The 19,612-nt window shown below is 33.9% G+C and overlaps 1 protein-coding gene across 1 annotated transcript in view; it reads right to left on the bottom strand.

Moving 5' to 3' along the window:
• LOC128992657 (carbonic anhydrase 2-like) overlaps window positions 1-19,612 on the bottom strand; it is a 102,697-nt gene that overhangs the window by 51,808 nt on the left and 31,277 nt on the right. The gene's annotated exons all lie outside the window — the stretch shown is intronic.

Below are 19,612 nucleotides of genomic sequence, written 5' to 3' on the forward strand. Positions count from 1 at the left end.
TGAGACAAGCTCCTGTTTGTTTTAAAAACTACGTACTCAGGTGGTTAAGATCATGAGAAATTTGTCTTATAGAGGTCGCATTCCTCTTGTCGCGGTTTTGTGCTAAGAATATTCATTGTATTGAGGTTAATCAGTCCTAGTCCTAGCCCATGTCACAAACAAATTTGTCTCATGGAGGTTTTTAACCTTATTATAGAGGTTTTAACATTGTATAGAGGTGTTTTTAGCATTAACCTTTATGAAAGTTTTAAGGGGATCAAAAAAAAATTGTCTTGAGGAATTTGTTTTACCGAGGTTCAACTGTAGGCCTAAATCACACAAATTGTAGAAAAAGTAGGATAGGAGCTAGCTTACCTTGAAAGTGTAGGTAGACCATAGAACATGTAGAAAATACACTGTGCACAAAATATTTCGTCCCCTGAGGGACTTTGTCAAGTGTAGAGAGTTTACAAATTACAAAAATGTGTAAATCAATTACAAATTACAAAAATGTACCAAATCATTGACAACTAGTCACACGATTGTAACTCGTCAAAAACCGATAAAAGTTATAACAGGCTCAAGCTGCAACATGAGAGTGCGCTGGTCTAAGGTAAAGTGCAGGACGTTGGTCCCGGGTATCAAATCCTACCATTTACCAATGGATTTTTTAAAATTGATAATTCCAATTCCGCAACCCTCTAGGTCTATCCTGAAGTATAATGTTACAGCCCCGGGTTAGAACCTATGCCTTGGATATGAAGGTGGAATTTAAGCAAAAATACCTATTCTATACATGGGATATTGACTGCCGTAGAAATATAACTGGAGGTATTACTGAAATGGCAACTCTAGAAAATCAAGACACGGTAATTTTGTTATGCAGGCACCAATTAATTAGGAATCAGCTCATCGGCTCATGGCTCTATGCATGCGCAATCCCACAATCCCCTAGTTCGGTATACCATGTACAAATACAAATGGCGGCCAATGTCTCACAATCCTATTCAGTGCTACCTTCAGCTGTATCCTTAGCTCAGTGGGGAGATTTGTTAAAACTTAGAACTACTATACTATCAAGTTAGACACAGGGGAGGCTCCAGGAATAATATTTTGGGTAGGCCTGACAAGGATTGAGAAGGAGTTTGATTGAGGAATTTGGGGGTTTTGTAAAATATTGGGTTAAATCCTTTTTGAGGACATCTCTATTCACAAGGTAATCAAGTAAATAAGGTTAATAAATTTGTCGTCATATTAGTAGGTACACTTAAGTAATTAGATCATTTTTAAATAACAACCAAAATATTAGACAAAAGTATCTTAGGTGTAGTCAAGTTCTATGAATGGCTAAGCAGTCAACGAGTGTGTCTCTTTAGACAGAGTCAACTGAGGGTTAAAATCCTATGTATATCAGATTTGGAGCGCAACTCATGTGATAGGCACCTGTGTGGTTGAGTCCCACCCTAGTAAGCAAAAAGAAGTTGTCGGTAATATGATTCTTTGGAGGATTAAAAGGCATTTTGCTACTTTCTGCACATTTGCTGTGTGTGAGTTTACCAAAAACTTCATCACAGATGTTAACCTTCAGATTGCCAAATAATATTAAACATGTTAAATACCTGCTGTTAGGTAATCCAATGTTGTTGTAAACACAACTAGTTTTGGCACCTGTATGGCACCATCATTCAGGCATCGTTCGTAGTACAAACATCATGTTACTATTTTAGGAGGTTACTAATTGTAAATATTTATAGGCATGCACTGTTGTGGATACGATACTCCCTGGTGTGGATTAACGTCGACACAAGTGAGTACTACGACTATCCGCAGTACTATCCTGAAAATTAGACCAATTCGTGTATACCAAGGCAAAAATGTGGTTCGGATTCCACTATAAACTGTAGGTCTCTTAGTTGCCATTATCTGTATGGGCTATTAATTAACAGCTGTGTCTAAGGAATATGTCAGCCTTAGTCACCAACAAGACTACAAGATCGCGCCACTCATACTGCACTCATCTCCATTCATACTTGGCTTAAAGTAACTACTTTGTATGGTCGCCATTTTATTGAAAAGTATATTATAAGTATAAGTATGTTCTTCATGTCCTTGAGCATCATGTTGTACAAGGACGGTTTTCTTTCTTCATATGACACTCTTCGGATGAAGAAAGAAAACAGTCCTTATACAGCCTGATGATGGTGCCATACAGGTGCCCAAACTAGTTGTGTTTATAACAACATTGGATTGCCTAGTAGCAGGTATTTGAACATTTTTAATTGCCATAAACTTGTTACAAAATAATTTTGAATTTTTGGGTTCATGAAATAAAAAATTGTCAAGTAGTGAAAACTCCAGATGCATGTTTCTTTTGGTTCTTCTTGTAGTGCCTAGATAAATTAATAACAAAAGACAAGGTCAATGGAATATGAAAGAGAATAAATATAAAGCGTCAAGGGGAAGTTTTAGTTTTGTTTCAAATTGTAATTCTTAAGCTTAATGTTAGACAATCTGCCTTGTAGATTGATGCTTAATCAGTTCTTTTTATGTTAAGTTGTTGAGTCTTTGGTAAATGCATATTTCTAGTTGTCTTCTATGCTTCATTCAAAACCAGAAGGATAGTTATTAATCAAATATGGAATTAAATATATATTGTTACATATTATCCTAAGGGGCTTTAAAATAATGAATAAGATGAATGAAGAATACTGTACAGCTATGAATAAATATATTATAGTTGTAAATAAACATTTACAAATTTACATTGATCTTGGATATTAAGAATTTTCCAAACAAATTTAAGTATTTTGTAGGGTCCATAAGTCTACAACTTGATCTAAAACTATTGTTTATGGTAAAAAGTTAAAAATGTTTAGTAAGCTTATTAAAATATTTTATAATTTCTATAACATTTAAGTAAACCTTATATTTATTTTGTAAGCTAATTTGTCAATCTATAAAGATCCATTTGTATGAATTCTGTATACTATATATAGGTGAAGAAATTTTTTTTAAAGAGGTTGGCAGCCTCTTTTAACGTCCACATAGACTAACCGCCCGTGTGCGTGGATCGTATTCAGCAAAGCAAGGAGTGAGCCAGTACAGTACAAAATAGTTTTGTTAAGAACCTAGCAGCACAGAATACTCTATTGTATTCTGTACTGGCAGAAAAGATTATTGAATTAAAATAATTGAATCAATAAAACATAACAAGAGGAGAACCAAAATGACCCTTATTAAGAAAGTATTGGAAGGGAGACCCATGAGGCACTAGACACCTATATGTATTGAAGGGAAGTCTGTGGTGACAGGAAGTCCTAGGAGACTAACAGTAGTAACTTGGGAGCAACCCGAAAACCAAAAAGAACGGAGTTGCTTCGGTTTGAATGTCGATATACCGGTTAGGTAAGATAATAACAATAGCACATTAATTAAATAATTTGCTATGCTAAAAATAAACAACTCAAACATTAAAATCCTTAATCTCTGTAAATTATGGCGTGCCATTGTCAAAAATTAATCAGCAACAAAAATTTACTTATTGAGAAAACAACCTAAATTGTATTTACTGAAGATTTGACAATGTTAAACAAATAAGAATATTAGTGACAGTATGGTTTTTGTCAGGGAATCGTCCACATGTTCATGTTGGTCTTACTTTGATGGATAGCATTAAATTGAGAACCAGACAATTAAAGAAAGATAATGGATAATTATGACCATGCTAACTGTCACAAAGTATGAAAATTGACTCTACTATTGATAGAAGGGGATTGAACCAACAACCTGCAGGCTTGAATGTGAGCGCTATTATCACTTGTCAAACCATAAAATTTACAGACTAACTGTGTTTTCTAATGTCTCGTTTCAATAAGTTTTATAAAAGAAACAAAAAATCAACGACTAACAATATAGCCTACATCGATGCTAACAATACAGTAGGCACGTCGACACATGTTTTTTACTGATCAGCTGGCGGAAGAGGACCGAGCATGCGCACAAACACAGCTGATTGGACGGCCGACCGCTTCAGTCGTTGCCAGACTTCCGTGCGGGAAAGACGTACGTTCATGTCGGTTCGTGTCAACTTCTCAATAAACTTTTAGTGGTTGTGTAAATGTTTCTTGTGGTGGATATTGAACCTGTTTTTTGACATTTCTTCCCTCTCTCTGTTTCCGGTCCCTTCTGATTTGTAAGTGATATATTTGTTTGTCATTGTAGGCTAATTTATTTATTTAGTGGACGAGAAAATTAGAGTTATTTGTTTTGAATACACTAGTAAATGATTTGTTTACTAGTAATAATTGTAACATTTTCCAGCTTGTTGATTTCATCAAAACAATTGTATCTTAATTTTGAATTGAGTTAAACATTCATATTATTTCAAAACATAATTTCGATTTCGTCATTAAAATGGAGTAAACACTAAGAAAGATTAACGGATCAATATCAAAAGAAGACACAACAGAAACACAATTATATTTCACAAACACTTATACCATTTTTAAATTCAATATGAAAACTTAGGTATATCCTATTAGATAATTTTTAGTACATTTGTATTCTCTTATCTGTGTTCCTATCACGCACAAATTGTATAATAAACCTTTATTAAACTTTACAGTAACCTCTCTTGGATTCATGGGTTGAAATAGATCGCATAAAATCCTGGATTTCTAAAAAGCCCTAGAACAGTTAATTTAAGAGAAACTTGACAGTTAAGTTTTGGTTGAATCAAGTATCAAAAACACTCCCGTTCCTAGTGTCAGCCTCGCTAAGACATCTTATCTGTTTTGAGTTGTATTTATTCAAAGATAAAACTGTTTTTAACTCGCCTACTCAAGATTACAAAATCTTGTTTTATATAACTGCCTTGGACCTGTTGTTTTAATTTACAATTTGGATGCCCCGAGCGGAACACGGGAGACCCTACCTGTTGATTCGGAACGGGTTTACAAGTTAGATTTATTTTCTAAGAAATCTATTTTATTTTGTTAGCTGATAAGGATTTGTAATGTTAGTGAATTCCCCATTGTAAGTAAGCTATTCACGTAGGTCTTGCGGTAACACCTAGAGCCGGGGATTTACTTTCTCGTTTTGAGCCCAGAGTCCATAAACAACCATCAGTTCAAATGCATTTAATAAAAAATATTAGATTGTGTTGAGATTTGGTGTGAACATGTTAACCTACGTTGACTGGAATGAGTTCGCGGCCAGCATGATCGGACTTTGGGAACGAGGGTTTGGGGGTAAAAAATGGTCAATGGGTTAATCCAATTTTTGACTTAAAAAAAAAACTTACATTTCAAATCCATTTTGCAGAGCTTTAAAATGGTAGAGTATATTGAAACGTTACGTTTAATGGTTGAGAGAAAAGTAAAGAAAAAACTTACCACGATCCAATCGAAATCGATCACCACTTACCATCTTTTACACGTATTTGCCATCTTATGAGTTAACACCACGTTAACACTTTAAGTGTAAATATTCGTTTCAGATGTGTTATTAGACGCATTTATATTTACTTTCTGCTTATTTTTAAATCTAAATTTCCCACATTAAAAATATGTTTTCACATTAGGCCTACTTATTACAAAACTTTAACAATTAATTTATCTGCCACTAATGAAATGAAATAGTAATTAAATTGTTATCCATGATTTTAAATGTATAGAGAATTTGGAATACACGTATTGTTCTTTGGGTTTACAAATACCAATAACTTTTAACGTTTATATATCTGATCGATTCACATCCATTGTTGAAGACTTTTAGAATGAACTGAGTACGCACAAAATTAACACTCAGCCAAGTAGACTCTACCATCACTGTTTTGTTGTTAAAATCGTCCCTTATTCATGTGAAATTTATTGGGGTCCGGAAATAAGGACAGCTCTGGAAGCGAGACAGCATTTCAGCACAAACTGTTGTAATTTGTGAACGTTAGTTTCGATTTTTGAAGGACTTTGCAATACGGTAATTACTGACTCTGAACTTGAGAAAAACGTTTCAGTATTGTAGTAGGTATTGCATGTAAGTTTAGAGTTAATCTTACGATTTTGGGCCATTTCTGTGCGGTTAGCGTAATTGTGTATTAGGTTTTTACATTGTATGAATTCATACAATCTGGGTCAAATTATCCTCAAAGGGGACGAATAATTAAACGTGTCATTAACGTAGCGGCTTGCGCCATAAGAAAAAAATAAGACGAAACATTACTTTTAGGGTTTTGCTAACGAGATTTCACTGTATGTTCATTGCAAAAACAATATTTTTTCAGGTAATAACTGTAGTATTATCTACTTTATACCATTTACAATTCTCGCATTACTCTAAATATCTCAATAAGTAAATAATTTGCATGTTTTCCTATTTTACGGTCAAAGAGTGCAGTGAAATCGCAAAATCAACACTTAGAGGAACTTTATCTCAAGTGTAACCAACAATAAACGCACAGCAAAACATGCTTCAATAATTATCTATTTGCAGTTTACTATTCAAAGTTAGTGTTTTGAAGTTTGAAAGTCAACCTTAATAGTAAAGTTAAAGGTTTTGTTTTATCTATTTTCTATACTATTATGAAATTGAGGTGGTGTCTGTCTGGGCGGCTGTCACGACTAAAATATTAAAGCAATACAGTATAGCCATAATAAACTACAAAGATTGCCATATATCTGAACGTCATAGGCCTATTCACTTCCTCGAGTTCCTCTCGGGCTTCGCCCCGTGGATGTCCAAAGTTGTGAGGTGAGTTTTTCAAAAAAATATTGATTGGTCTCCATGGCAGAGTGAGAAAACTCATTATGTTTATCTTTGCTTTGGCATTTCAATGTAAACAGGAATAACTGCCAAATGCTAATTTCACATTTTCAGACAGCTGATCCAAAGAAATTAAGTATGTTTTACACAAATATGTGGTAGTATTATTTAATCTGAAACTTGATCATGGATTATTTATTCTAAATCTATGTCAGTGATTATGAAACAGATTTTTCTCCCCGTTGCGAAGTACGGGTACAGCAGCTAGTCTCATATAAAATAAATTCAACCTCTCCACAAAATGGTCTATTGAATAGCTTGGTTAAATTTATCAGTTGATCACATACCTAACTTTTCAAGACCATATTCTCGGAGAAATTAAATATCCCCGCCGCAGCAAACCTGCAAACTAAGCGGATTTACCTGGCTGGATTTCAAAAAAAAAATTCCCTGAAAATGGTCAAACCCCCCCCCTCCCTATTTAAATACCATTAATTTTAATGAGTACCTAGTTTAGCTGCTACAGGGAAGGTATTGGTGTGTTTTTTAATGAAATGTTGATAGCTTAGTATGAAATAAACAAAATTGCCAAATTTGATTAAAATATACAAGCAAACTACAACAGTTTATTTATTATCTCCGTAACCGTTAGGCATACAACAACACTTAAATATACAAAATAATTTATTTTTGTTTATCCCCACATTAACCCCCGTTCCCATAGACCGATCATGCTGGTTCGTGAACTTGTTCGAATAATTGAGGTTTACATATTTCTACCAAATTTCATATATATATGAATTTGAACGGAGGGTGTTTTTGGCTTCTGGGGACCTCAAAACGAAAAAGTAAATCGGTCCCGGGTCTTACCATGAGTATTACGGTAATAGCTTATTCCCTATATAGGAAATTCGCTAAAACAGGAATTAATACCAGGTATAATCCACTTGCTAGGGGGGTTCCTGTGTGCATTTTATGTATAGAAAAACACCCTAAGGGATCATGTAGGTACTATGTGGGCTATCATTTTTCACGTGGGTGCCAGCTTGGCAGAGTGGGCATAACCTCAGAATCCACCATTTTAAAAATGGCGGCGGCATTTATTACATGAAACTCATTGGGAGCTTATATCTCAAAAACGGTAATATATAGCGAGTTACTTTTAATACAAAAAATGTTGCTTACACAATAAGGAACAACTTTTGTATTTACAAAAATGCCCTAAATATAACTATTTAGGAGTAGTTGAGCAATTTATGTTAATTTGACCTATACATTTTTACTCTGTTTGACAAAAAGTTCTAATATCTTAAAAAAACCGTTTTTTTTTAATTTGGCACATAGCACTAATTGTTCTTTACATCTAAGGTCTAAATACCCCCACCGAATCAAACCTGCAGACTAAGCAAACATTTACCTGGCTGCATTTCTGTTGCCAAAAAAATCTAATAATTATAAAAAATCTATTCAATGTGTAAATATTTATTGTTCTTCTACTGGTATTCTATGTTTATACAGTATTTATTTATGAGATATTTATTGGTTATTTATTGAATTATTTATTGCATGTTAATATTTATATGATTATTTATTTGCCTAGTTATTAGTAAAACTTATTTACCAACCTTGGTTATTTTGCATGTACAGTAATTGTATTTTGTAAATGTATTTTTTGATGTACCCCTTGAGGGAAATCAATAAAAGGATGAAACTTGAAACTTGAAAACTTGAAACTTTATAAAAAATCTGTTATTTTGTAATTTGGCACATAGTACTAATTTTTCTTCGCATTTAAGGTAAAAAAACTGCAAAAAGCATTTGAGAAGCTTCTGGCAGATATATAAGTTATTAAAATAATATAAAATATTTTTAAATTATTTTTTTGTTATTAAATGACGCATACAAATATAAAAATAAATATAATCCTTTCTATATAATGCATTTGTATTATTACAAATAATAATACATCTTCGGATGTAATAGAAATTATTATTATAATTCATAACATTTATTATTAAAACGGCGATGGAGCGGGAACGGGACCGGCGGCAAAGTTGGTGCATCGGCCAAGCATTGACGTCTCGTTAACACAACCAGTACCTTGACATTGTCCTTGGTGGTAGGCTGCTTTGGACTGATTGTATTGATATTGAACTAGTTTCGTGGATCATAAAATTTGAGCGCAGTTATTGGATCTAAATTATAAGTCTTTTGAGTTAGAGGAATAAGATCTGTTCCCTTTTATAGTCATCAGAAAAATGCAACTGTTCACAATATACTTGTGAGCATTGCGGCAAAGAGTAACCACCATCACTGTGTCCAAATCTCAAAGGATCGAGTTGAAAAACGTGTTCTTTCATGCAATGGATTTGGATGTATGTACAGTAAAAAGCACGTAAGATAGGCTGTCTAGTAGCTCTACCAGACAGAATTTCTTCACGAGCAAAGGATGCAGTTCTTTAAGAGTATTCGTTGTACAGTGACAGTGTACTTATATCCAGTGTCTTAGATCATTCATAGTTTCACACTGAGTATCCTTTTTTTAATGTGAACTAGATACTTCACTGTGTTTTTCAAACTTTATTCTATCTCTTCCTCCCCATATTTTTCAAAGTCCATTAGCAAAGTACTTGGATTACATTTTAGGGTAGCATACTTTGTTCCAAATTTGCTGGCAAAGTCACAGCCCGTTAAAATATGGAGTGCTGGGAGAACTGAGCAAAGGTTACTTCCAAGCCTGTTTGTTATAATGTGAACTAGTACATATCATGAAGTTCTGGCTGTACCAAGTCGCATCCACAATTCCTGCAAACCTTCCGAAGAGAATCCATTCATAAAGTGTAAAGCCAACACTACGACATCTGTATCCAAAGACAGAACTACGACTTCATTTGATAACTCGAGCAAAAATGATCCAATTTTAATGAAATTTATCACAAACGTGTAAACCTACGTTTTCATACGAATTCGGACTATTAAACCAGCACGATCGGATTATGGGAACGGGGGTTTGTGGGGAGTTTTATGGGGTAAAAAAGGATTTTTCCGATTTTCAACCCTAAAAACACGAAATTTTATAATGAACAAAACCATTTTGTAGACCTCAAAAAAGAAATAACTTTGTATATTGAAGCGTTGTATGCCCAAAGGTTACGGAGATAATTTAAAAAAATTTAAATTTAAAACTCCCATGTTATTCTTATCGAGAATAAATAAACTGTTTTAGTTTGCTTGTTTATGGATATATTATAGTCAAATTTCAAAATTTTGTTTCATTCATACTAAGCTATATCATTATTTCAATAAAAATATATAAAAAACACCTCAATACCTTCCCTGAAGCAACAAACTTAAGTACTCATTACAAATCAATGTCATTTAAATAGGAAATCAATCCGTCAATTTTAATATTTTAGTAGAAATGCAGCCAGGTAAATGTGTGCTGATTCTGCAGGTTTGCTGCGACGGGGATATTTAGACCGTAGATGCAAAGAGCAATTAGTGCTATGTGCCAAATTTAAAAAACAGTTTTTTTTTTAAAGATATTAGAATTTTTTTGTCTAACAGAGTAAAAATGTATAGGTCAAATTAACATAAATTGCTCAACTACTCCTAAATAGTTATATTTAGGGCATTTTTGTAAATACAAAAGTTGTTCCTTATTGTGTAAGCAACATTTTTTGTATTAAAAGTAACTCGCTATATATTACCGTTTTCGAGATATAAGCTCCCAATGAGTTTCATGTAATAAATGCCGCCGCCATTTCTAAAATGGCGGATTCTGAGGTTATGCCCACTCTGCCAAGCTGGCACCCACGTGAAAAATGATAACCCACATAGTACCTACATGATCCCTTAGGGTGTTTTTCTATACATAAAATGCACACGGGAACCCCCCTAGCAAGTGGATTAGTAAGAAAAACAGTCGTATGACCTTCATCGGGTTGGCTATGTTACTGGAAATTTAATATCGCCGCCTTTACCCTGGGGATTAGCGGAGTCTGATATGGACGGTGCGATGCTAATCTTGTTTCTTACAGCTTAACTTATCTTGTGGTGTTACGTAATTATTGGTAAATTGTGCATTCCCACAATACGTATGTGGCTTAATTTCATCGTCCATTCTTCCGTTCGCGAACCAGTATGATCGGGCGTGAATGGGGTTTATGTGGTAAAAATTGGGTGGTTTCATTCTTCACAGAAAATTTATATCATTTTGCTATTTTGCCAAAATTGACTTAAAAAACAATAATTTAGTATATTGAACCGGTTTTGCACGCTTAAAGGTTACGAAAATAATTTAAAACAACCTGTAAAGTTTTCATGTTTTTCTTATTGGAAGCTTATTCATGCATACCATTAACATTAAAATCCCTGTCCCTTCTCTGTAGTTGTAATCTAAATACTCGTTAAATCTAGTGTTATTCAAATAGGAAACAAATGTGACATGTTAAAGAGATTTCATCAGAAATGGAAAGCCGTCTGCAGGTCTGTGTATTACCTCAGAAAAGTAAGTTTTCGCATAGAGGCGTTGTTTCTCGTGTCGAGAGGCAAACCTGCAGCTGGATAGTTGTCTCAAACCGGTCTATAGATGCAACAATTTGGTGGGCAGAAACAATTCGGGCCCCAGGCGAGAGCATTGGACGGGTTAGTGCATCCTGAATCCTCAACCGATCCAGGATCAGGCGTCAGAGAAGTGGCTTGGATGGAGGAAAAAGAAAAACAATTGGTTTCATTGTGCGATTTGTGTGGCAGTGGAGAACGATTGAAAATTTGATGTTGAATTAACTTTACATTAGCCACTGCTTGATTTTTTATCATTCAAGTGGTTAAATTACAACGTCCTGTAATCCAGCTGGAGGTCACGAATTGTGGATATTTATAGGCATGCACTGTGGATACGTACTCCCTGGTGTGGATTAACAGTGTTATTGTAAATTCATTTATTTTTCGGGGTTGGTTTGAAAATTAAAACTACTGTTGGCTTACGATGAATGAAAAATTGCGTTTTATTTCCTTTGGCTACCCCAAGAGACGGTAAGCCAAGTGATGTATTCGTGTTTGATGTTAGGAAATCTTTGATGTTTGAAGTCACTAGGACGATTAAAGGCTTTAGGGAAATGTCGGTTCTCGGTCTTCTGATGAACAAGGACCAGAAGTCGATCATGTGAATATAGTCCGTATGACTGAACCTGTCTTTTGACCCTCCGTCTACCTCAGGACCGACCATCGGTTTAAGGCCCGGGCTTGTCCCCAGATAGAAGAAGGTTCAGAAGACGGGTTCCATCGTATAGACTATAGAGTACAACCTGAACTATCCCTCTCACTTGCTCTATCCCCCTCTATCTCTTTATTTCTTTTCTCCTCCATAATTACTAGTAAAGGTAGGGGTTTCCCTTTTGCTCTTCTGACATTTGGTAACTAAAACCATAAAATAACCAATACAAGTAGACTTTTAATCTAATCTTATCTTCGATGCTCGTTTTTCGTGTCTAGTTCATGTATGTTGACACTGGTCGGTAGTGTCGACGTAATTTTGTTTCTATTATTTTAGGGACAATTTCTGGATCTGTGCTTTACTGCTTGGTTATAATGTTATAATTATAGGGAACGAGTTATTGTTTATGATTAGACAGTTTATTTGTTTTAACGACTGAAATAACAAGAAACAAATTGTAAACAAAACACGACCTCTACACCGTACAGAACTAACAATAAAATTGTCTACAGCTGTTCCTAAGGGAGTATGTTTTATGATAGATAACACAAGAACATAGGAACAGCTGAAGCCAGTTTTATTGTTAGTTCTGTCCGGTGTACTGCAGAGGTCCTGTTTTGTTTACCTTTTTTCTTGTTACTTTAGTCATTTAAACCCCAGTTTAACCAAATAAAACGATATAATCACAAACAACAACTCATCCTCTAGTTATATAACCAAACGGTAATGCACAAATCATGAAACTCGCTCTAAAATAATAGAAACAAAATTTCGTCGACACTAGCGATCAGTGTCACCGGACATGAGCTAGACACGAAAAACTAGCTTCAAAATTTACTATGGGATGGGAAGTCTACTTTTGTTGGTTAGTCTATGGTTTTATCTATGCCAAAAACTTGCCAGAACCTTGCCAATTCGATCCTGAAATAAACATGTCCAAAGAGACTAGTCATATAATAGCTTGGTGGTCTTCAAAACCAATGTTTCTACCAATGTCCAATGTTTATGGAATAATACCTTAATACTATAATACTTTATTATGAAATGGCGACCACACGAATGTAGGTATTTAAGTAACGTATGAATGGAGATGAGTGTAGGATGAGTGGTTCGATCTTGTAGTCTTGTTAGTAAATAGCAGCACCTTACGTGGTATAAGAAGATTGTTTCATTCCAAACCGACCACGCTCTAAGAAAAATAACGTTTAACAGCTTTGAGGTATATAAACAAGTTAATATACAGGGTGTCAATAAAAAACGTTTCAGGACTTTGGGAAATGAATCCCAATACTAAAAGGAAGAAAAAGGTTTATGGGAAGGTATGTCCGAAAATGCATATTTACCCAGATATCCGCCATTTTGTTTTTTATACAAAAATATTTTTATCTGTGTAGTTTTTTATTCCATGATTATGAAATTTGGTAAACATGTTAACATACACAAGACCTATAATAGAAAAAATAATAAAGTTGATCCGTTTGTAAATTTTAAAAATGGTAGCCGTTTGAATTTGTCTAACTTAAATAACTAAAAAACGGCTAATTCTATGAAAAAAAAATGTCAAGAATACCTTTTATAGCATTTTTAATTTCCTATCAAACAATACCAAGATCATAAAGATCGGACAAAAGATAACTGAAATATAAAGTTTTTTCTGTAAAAATGAGGCAAAGTTAGTCGGGGAACCCTTAGTTTTTGCCTTATTTTTACAGAAAAAACGTCCTGAAACGTTTTTTTATGGACACCCTGTATAGAAGAACTTCATAGTTAGCCTTCATAGCTTGTAAAAAAATTATCTTTACACACTTTGAGTCAAATTAAGTTTAGCAAGTAAACCCCTTCTCATTTACATAAATCCTTAACCATTTGCCATTTGCCAGTGTAATTACTCGGCAGAAAACGTCAAGTTACTTGTTTTGATGAAGGATATAAAAATGAAATAAAAACGTCTCTGTCTGCGACAGTGTTTGCCCGACTTCAAAGACAGGGTCAAATTGAACCTCCCTTTGTACCTTGTCAACCCCTAAATCCAGACCTTGTGATGAATCGTCTGTACATTGTTTTGTAAGGTATATTTCATGTGTTGAATTTAATACTTTGAAGACATTTAGTTGAAAATCCGATTGTTCAATTGTGATTTTAGTGGGACAATACTCCAATACTGCTATAAAATTTTTTTAAAAGTTTTTTTACTCATGAGGACAATATTAAAACATAAAAAAATAGAACTTGCTAAGTGAAATTGTATTCGATGTAAAACTGAATCTACGTCTTCGACACGTTTTATGTTAGGTACTATAGAATCAACTTTGGTTACCAATTTCCTAGATTTTATATAACCTCGCTAAAAAGTAACCCATTTTTTATCGCCCATATCTTATATCGCAATCTTCCGCCACAAATCCTGCAGTACGAGGAGAGCAGTGTCCCGGTATACAAAAGAAAGGTGAGTACTTGGCTTGCCAGCATTGGCCGGACGGCTACGGAGGCGTTGGTAAAATCCCTATATAATTAGGCTCATAAGAAAGAAAAAAAACGTAAACATGTTAGTAATCTGCTGAGACCCTTGCATTGTAGCTACATCTTCCAGTTGCTTGTTTTAATCTTTGGTTACATTAGGAAATTCTACTCTAAATTAATTTTGTGTTATTGTGTCCTAATTTTGTACATATTAACTTTTAAAATATGTTTTTATTTAATATATAATTATTTTTAAGAAATAGTCACCCTATACAGTAATACATTTTTTAATTAGACAAGTAAAATTATTGTTTATCCACAATACGGTATAACAGATATTGTTTATAGCAGATTTAGAACTCTTTTTCCGCACACGGGCTTATGCCTATGCGGAAAATATATTTCTTTATCATTTATATCTGTGTATTGTATTGTTAAAATTTTGGAAATAAACAATTTGAAGGCGACGAACGATTTGATTTGACTTTGACTATCGTTAATAAAACGTTAGTAAAACAAGTCATCAATAAACAACGATTACAAAAGCTTGCGTTTCGTTAGTTGTTGTAAAATGGAGATTGTTTTTGTTAAAAGTTATCACAGGGATATACAATTAGCAAACCTGTGTACTCCAATTCCCATCAGATTTTGACCGTAAGATCATAACAGCTGATCAGATGTTTTGTTTACATTTTAGCTCATGTCAAAACAAACTATGATATTTTTATCTTCACAATGATGTGTTATATCCTTTTGCTACAGTCTTTTCAAAAACTTCGAATAATGTGCAACATCTTGACAAGAATAACTTCCAAGAACTGCCTGCTAAAAACTCAGGTAATACGACTTAAACGTAGTATCGGTAGTCCAAGAAAAGTAGTTCCATAGCGAAGTCAAAACTTCAACGATTCAAAACCCAAAAGTATGTCGGGCGTAGGGCAACGGGCAAAAGCTAATATATACTGAAAGCATGAAATAAACCCTTAAATATGGTTTGTATTCTAATCTTATCTTAGTTAAACAATAATAATTACGAGGAAAGAGGTTTTAAAGTACATGGTTTAATGTACATAAATGGTTAAAATAAGGTTACAAAATTTGTTCAGGGGTGGGGATTCATGCTGGCTGAAACAAAAGATTTCATTGATGCCTAATTTAAATTTTCAATAATTACGTTAAGTTATAAATTTAATAATCTTTTAAAAGCAATAAATTAAGTAGGAAGGATTTTGATTTTAATTAAGAGAGGTAAATTGGGTCCAAATGGATGCTTGAAGAGTCTAGTCTGAGTCAATAACTTAATAAAAATGGAATGTTCTCACCAATCTTCTGTAATAATAATTTTCTTCTTAGTATATAGGCTTAAATTCTTCTTTCTTCAGTAAATTTGGAAATTTTGACAATACTTTCTTTGATAATTTCACAATTATTTTCACAATTAAGTTAATAGATTCTGTGTGTTCTTCTTGGATTAAACTGCACTCTCAGTCTCATTGTTGTACAGTACATCATTTCCAGTTATGGGGTTCACATAAATAAGAACATGGTTGAAATTTACTTGTAATCTTGACCCCAGATGCACTGTATTTTAAAAGGAGGAATTGTTTTGAATAATAATTTTGGGTAAGCCAATGAATAAATTTTGATGATCAATTATATATATGTTGAGACAATATGGTTTTAATAACAATGAACATGAATAAATATTGAAAATATAACAAAATTGAGTTTGGAATTTAAATAAGGACTATATTTACAAACATTGAATTTTGAGTAATTACAAGCAGAACAATCAATAATACAATATAAGAGATTTTGTTCAAGCTCAACCCATTCACGTATTAAAAGCACTGAGGATCCTGAGAGTTATTTGTTATTGGGCTACCCACGATGCAATGTAACAAAAGGTTGACATTCCTAAGGTTTAAACTATCAACAAAAAGGTAACGTAAACATTAAAACATACCCCCGCCACAGCAAACCTGCAGACTAAGTGAATTTCCATTAAAATATCTCCTTAAAAAGTAATATTCATTCCCTATATCTGAATGCCATTAGATTAACCACTACTTATGCTTCTACAGGGAAGAGAAAAGTTGTTTTTCGATCAAATGTTAATAGTATACGATAAAATAAATTATTTTGCCAAATTTTATGAAAATATATCAATAAACGAGCATAAACAATAGTTTATTTATTCATAAGAATAAAATGGGAATTTAAACTTCACAGTTTTTTTTTCTCCGTAACCATTAACGCTTGAATAAACTAAAATTTTTGTTTTTTAAGCTCTACAAAATGGTTTGGAAAGAAATTGCAAATTTGTATGGTTTTAGGGTCTAAAATGGGAAAACCCAATTTTTGTCCCAAAAACCCACCTTAAGCTCCCGTTTCCATAGTCCGATCATGCTGGTTCGCAAACTCGTTCGAATAAATGTACACGTTTGTATAAAATTTCATCAAAATCGGATCATTTTTGCTTCAGTTTTCGTGCTAACAGACACATATACAAATATTTATATACAGTGTTTAAATTTGAACGGATGGTGTTTTTGGCCTCTATGGAACTCAAAACGAAAAAGTAAATTGTTCCCGGGTCCAAGTCTTACCATGAGTACTACGGTAATAGTTTATTCCCTAAATGGGAAACTCGCTAAAACTACCGGTCACTGATTATTGAAATCGAATTCATCGACAACACAATAGCATAATCGGATATGACAAATACTTGAAATAATCAATTGTAACACTTGTAAACAACTGACACTGTGTTTCGCACAAGCTAATCCAGTGCCCCGGGGACCCTATGCAAGACCGCAAGGCGCATAAGTAGCCAATTTTGAGAGTAGGTCATGGATAGACGGAGGATATGATCAATTTGAGATGTGGGGCCCCCAACAGCCGATTTATAGCTGGTAATCGGGCCCTGGCGCCGATAGCCGACTTTCCATCGGTCTGGGAACGTCGACTAAATACTGCAACACCGACAGTAATTATATACCTTACAGCGAAGATATATGGAAGGGTAACTAGTGTGAAGAAAGCAGCGGGGTTTAGTTGCAACTTTTGTTGGTACCAGTGAGGTAGGTTTTTAGTAATACTTCAAAATTGCTGTTTTTAAACTTATGAATTTGTCTATGATAAATGGAAAATGTTGAGATATAATACTTTTATTACTCTCTATTACACGTACGCAAGAAAACTCAATATTAATCGTCTACACTTTAAAATGCGATACTGCCTGGTGTGGAGTAACTTCCGCACTAATGAGTACTACAACTGTTAATACTGTTCTATGAAATGGCGACCATACAAAGTAGGTATTTTAAGCCAAGTATGAATGGAGATGAGTGTAGGATGAGTGGCGCTATTTTGTAGTCTTGTTAGTGACTAAGGCCGACATTCCTTAGACACAGCTGTTAATTAATAGCCCTAGCCCATACAGCTAATGGCAACTAAGGGACATACAGTTTATAGTGGAATCCGAACCACAATTTTGCCTTGGCAATTACGAATTGGTCTAATTATCAGGATAGTACTGCGGATCGTTTTAGTACTCACCCTTGCGGACGTTAATTTACACTGGGGAGTATCGCATCCACAGTGCATGCCTAAAAATATCCACAATTCGTGACCTCCTAGTAGTTGGATTACAGGACGACGCCATCCGTCAACTATCCGCAGTACTATCCTGATAGACCAATTATTTAATTAGACAAAAAATGTGATTCGGATTCCACTATAGTAGGTCCCTTAGTTGCCATTGGCTGTGCTATTCATTAACAGCTGTGTCTAAGGAATATGTCGGCCTTAGTCACTAACAAGACTAGAAGATCACCACTCAAAATACACTCATCTTAATTCATATTTGGTTTAAAAACCTACATTCGTATGGTCACCATTTCAAAATAAAGAATTAATGTATTAATTATTCATAACAAAACCTAATCAAGTTTTTACAATGTTGCGTGGAGTTGATAAAATGTGACAGTAATTTAAGGTTATTGTACGCAATTTTGAAGCTTATTTAACAAGACTATTGATAAATATCTTTTTACCATTAACGTAACTTTGATATGTAGAATTGAAGCTCTCATGATATTAAGTTTTAGTTATTGTGAAAAATGGTCTATCATTATGAAACTTGTATATAACCAAACCGTATGCATTGTTGTTATTACAAATTGTATAAGGATTTAAAAGTTACTTTTTATAAAAATGAGCTATGTTACAATAATATAGAAATGTAGATTTTTACATAAGAACTATTAGAAACATTTGAGAAAATTAATATATTTCAATCCCTGTTTGATTTAGAAACTTCAACTGGACATAATCCAATCGCTCGCACAGTGTGACTAATGTTTTAACACTTATAATCAAACACCCTGCATATTACACTTCAGAATAAAAGGTGAGTTATAGAATACATATTGTAGATTCCCCATGTAGATTGTTTAGTATACCTTCATGTAAATAAATGTTACATTAACTATAGTTCAACTAGTCACACAACGGAAGCGAGGTAGTCTAGTGGATAACGCGGGACTTTGGTCCTTGAGGTCCCTGGTTCAAATCCCGCCAACCACCAATGGGTTTTATCTCAGTGATAATGCCATGAGCTCATCTAAACCTCTCTAAACCTAGTCAATAGTAATGTGGAAAATTTGATGGCTAGAACTTACAGGAAAAACAGTCACAACGATTGAAATCAGGGTCTAGTGTCGTACATTAAAATGAAATTACAGCGTAATTTGTCACTATTAAGCAGCTAGAATGAACTGTGCAGTACTACATTACTCAAAACCCCATAGTATAACTATTGTCAAATGTGTATAGAAGAAACCAAGATGGAATGGGAATGGCGTCTTTGGTTTTGACTGTTGAGCCCAACTGACCTTGATAATTAAGCTTAATTAATATTCCTGGCTAAAGTAACGGTGTTCTCAGTCAGTAGAAGAGTAACACGTTGAAAGTCATGAGTTTTTATCCATCATTAAATACGAAAATGTTTTTACCGTCTTCAATAATTGACTTTTGTGACTACATAGATCAATTAGTTCATCCACCAATCGATAGAATTCAGAATATCTATCTAGTCTTTAGTCCTAAGATCTAAATAGATAAAATAATAAATAAGATCTAAATAGATCTAAACAGGTTAAAAAGTTTCAAGATTTAAAATTGAAAACAAAA

The sequence above is a fragment of the Macrosteles quadrilineatus genome, unplaced genomic scaffold (assembly GCF_028750875.1).
Source record: "Macrosteles quadrilineatus isolate MER2022 unplaced genomic scaffold, UCM_ALF_1.0 Scaffold_4__1_contigs__length_99947679, whole genome shotgun sequence".
NCBI lineage: Eukaryota > Metazoa > Arthropoda > Insecta > Hemiptera > Cicadellidae > Macrosteles > Macrosteles quadrilineatus.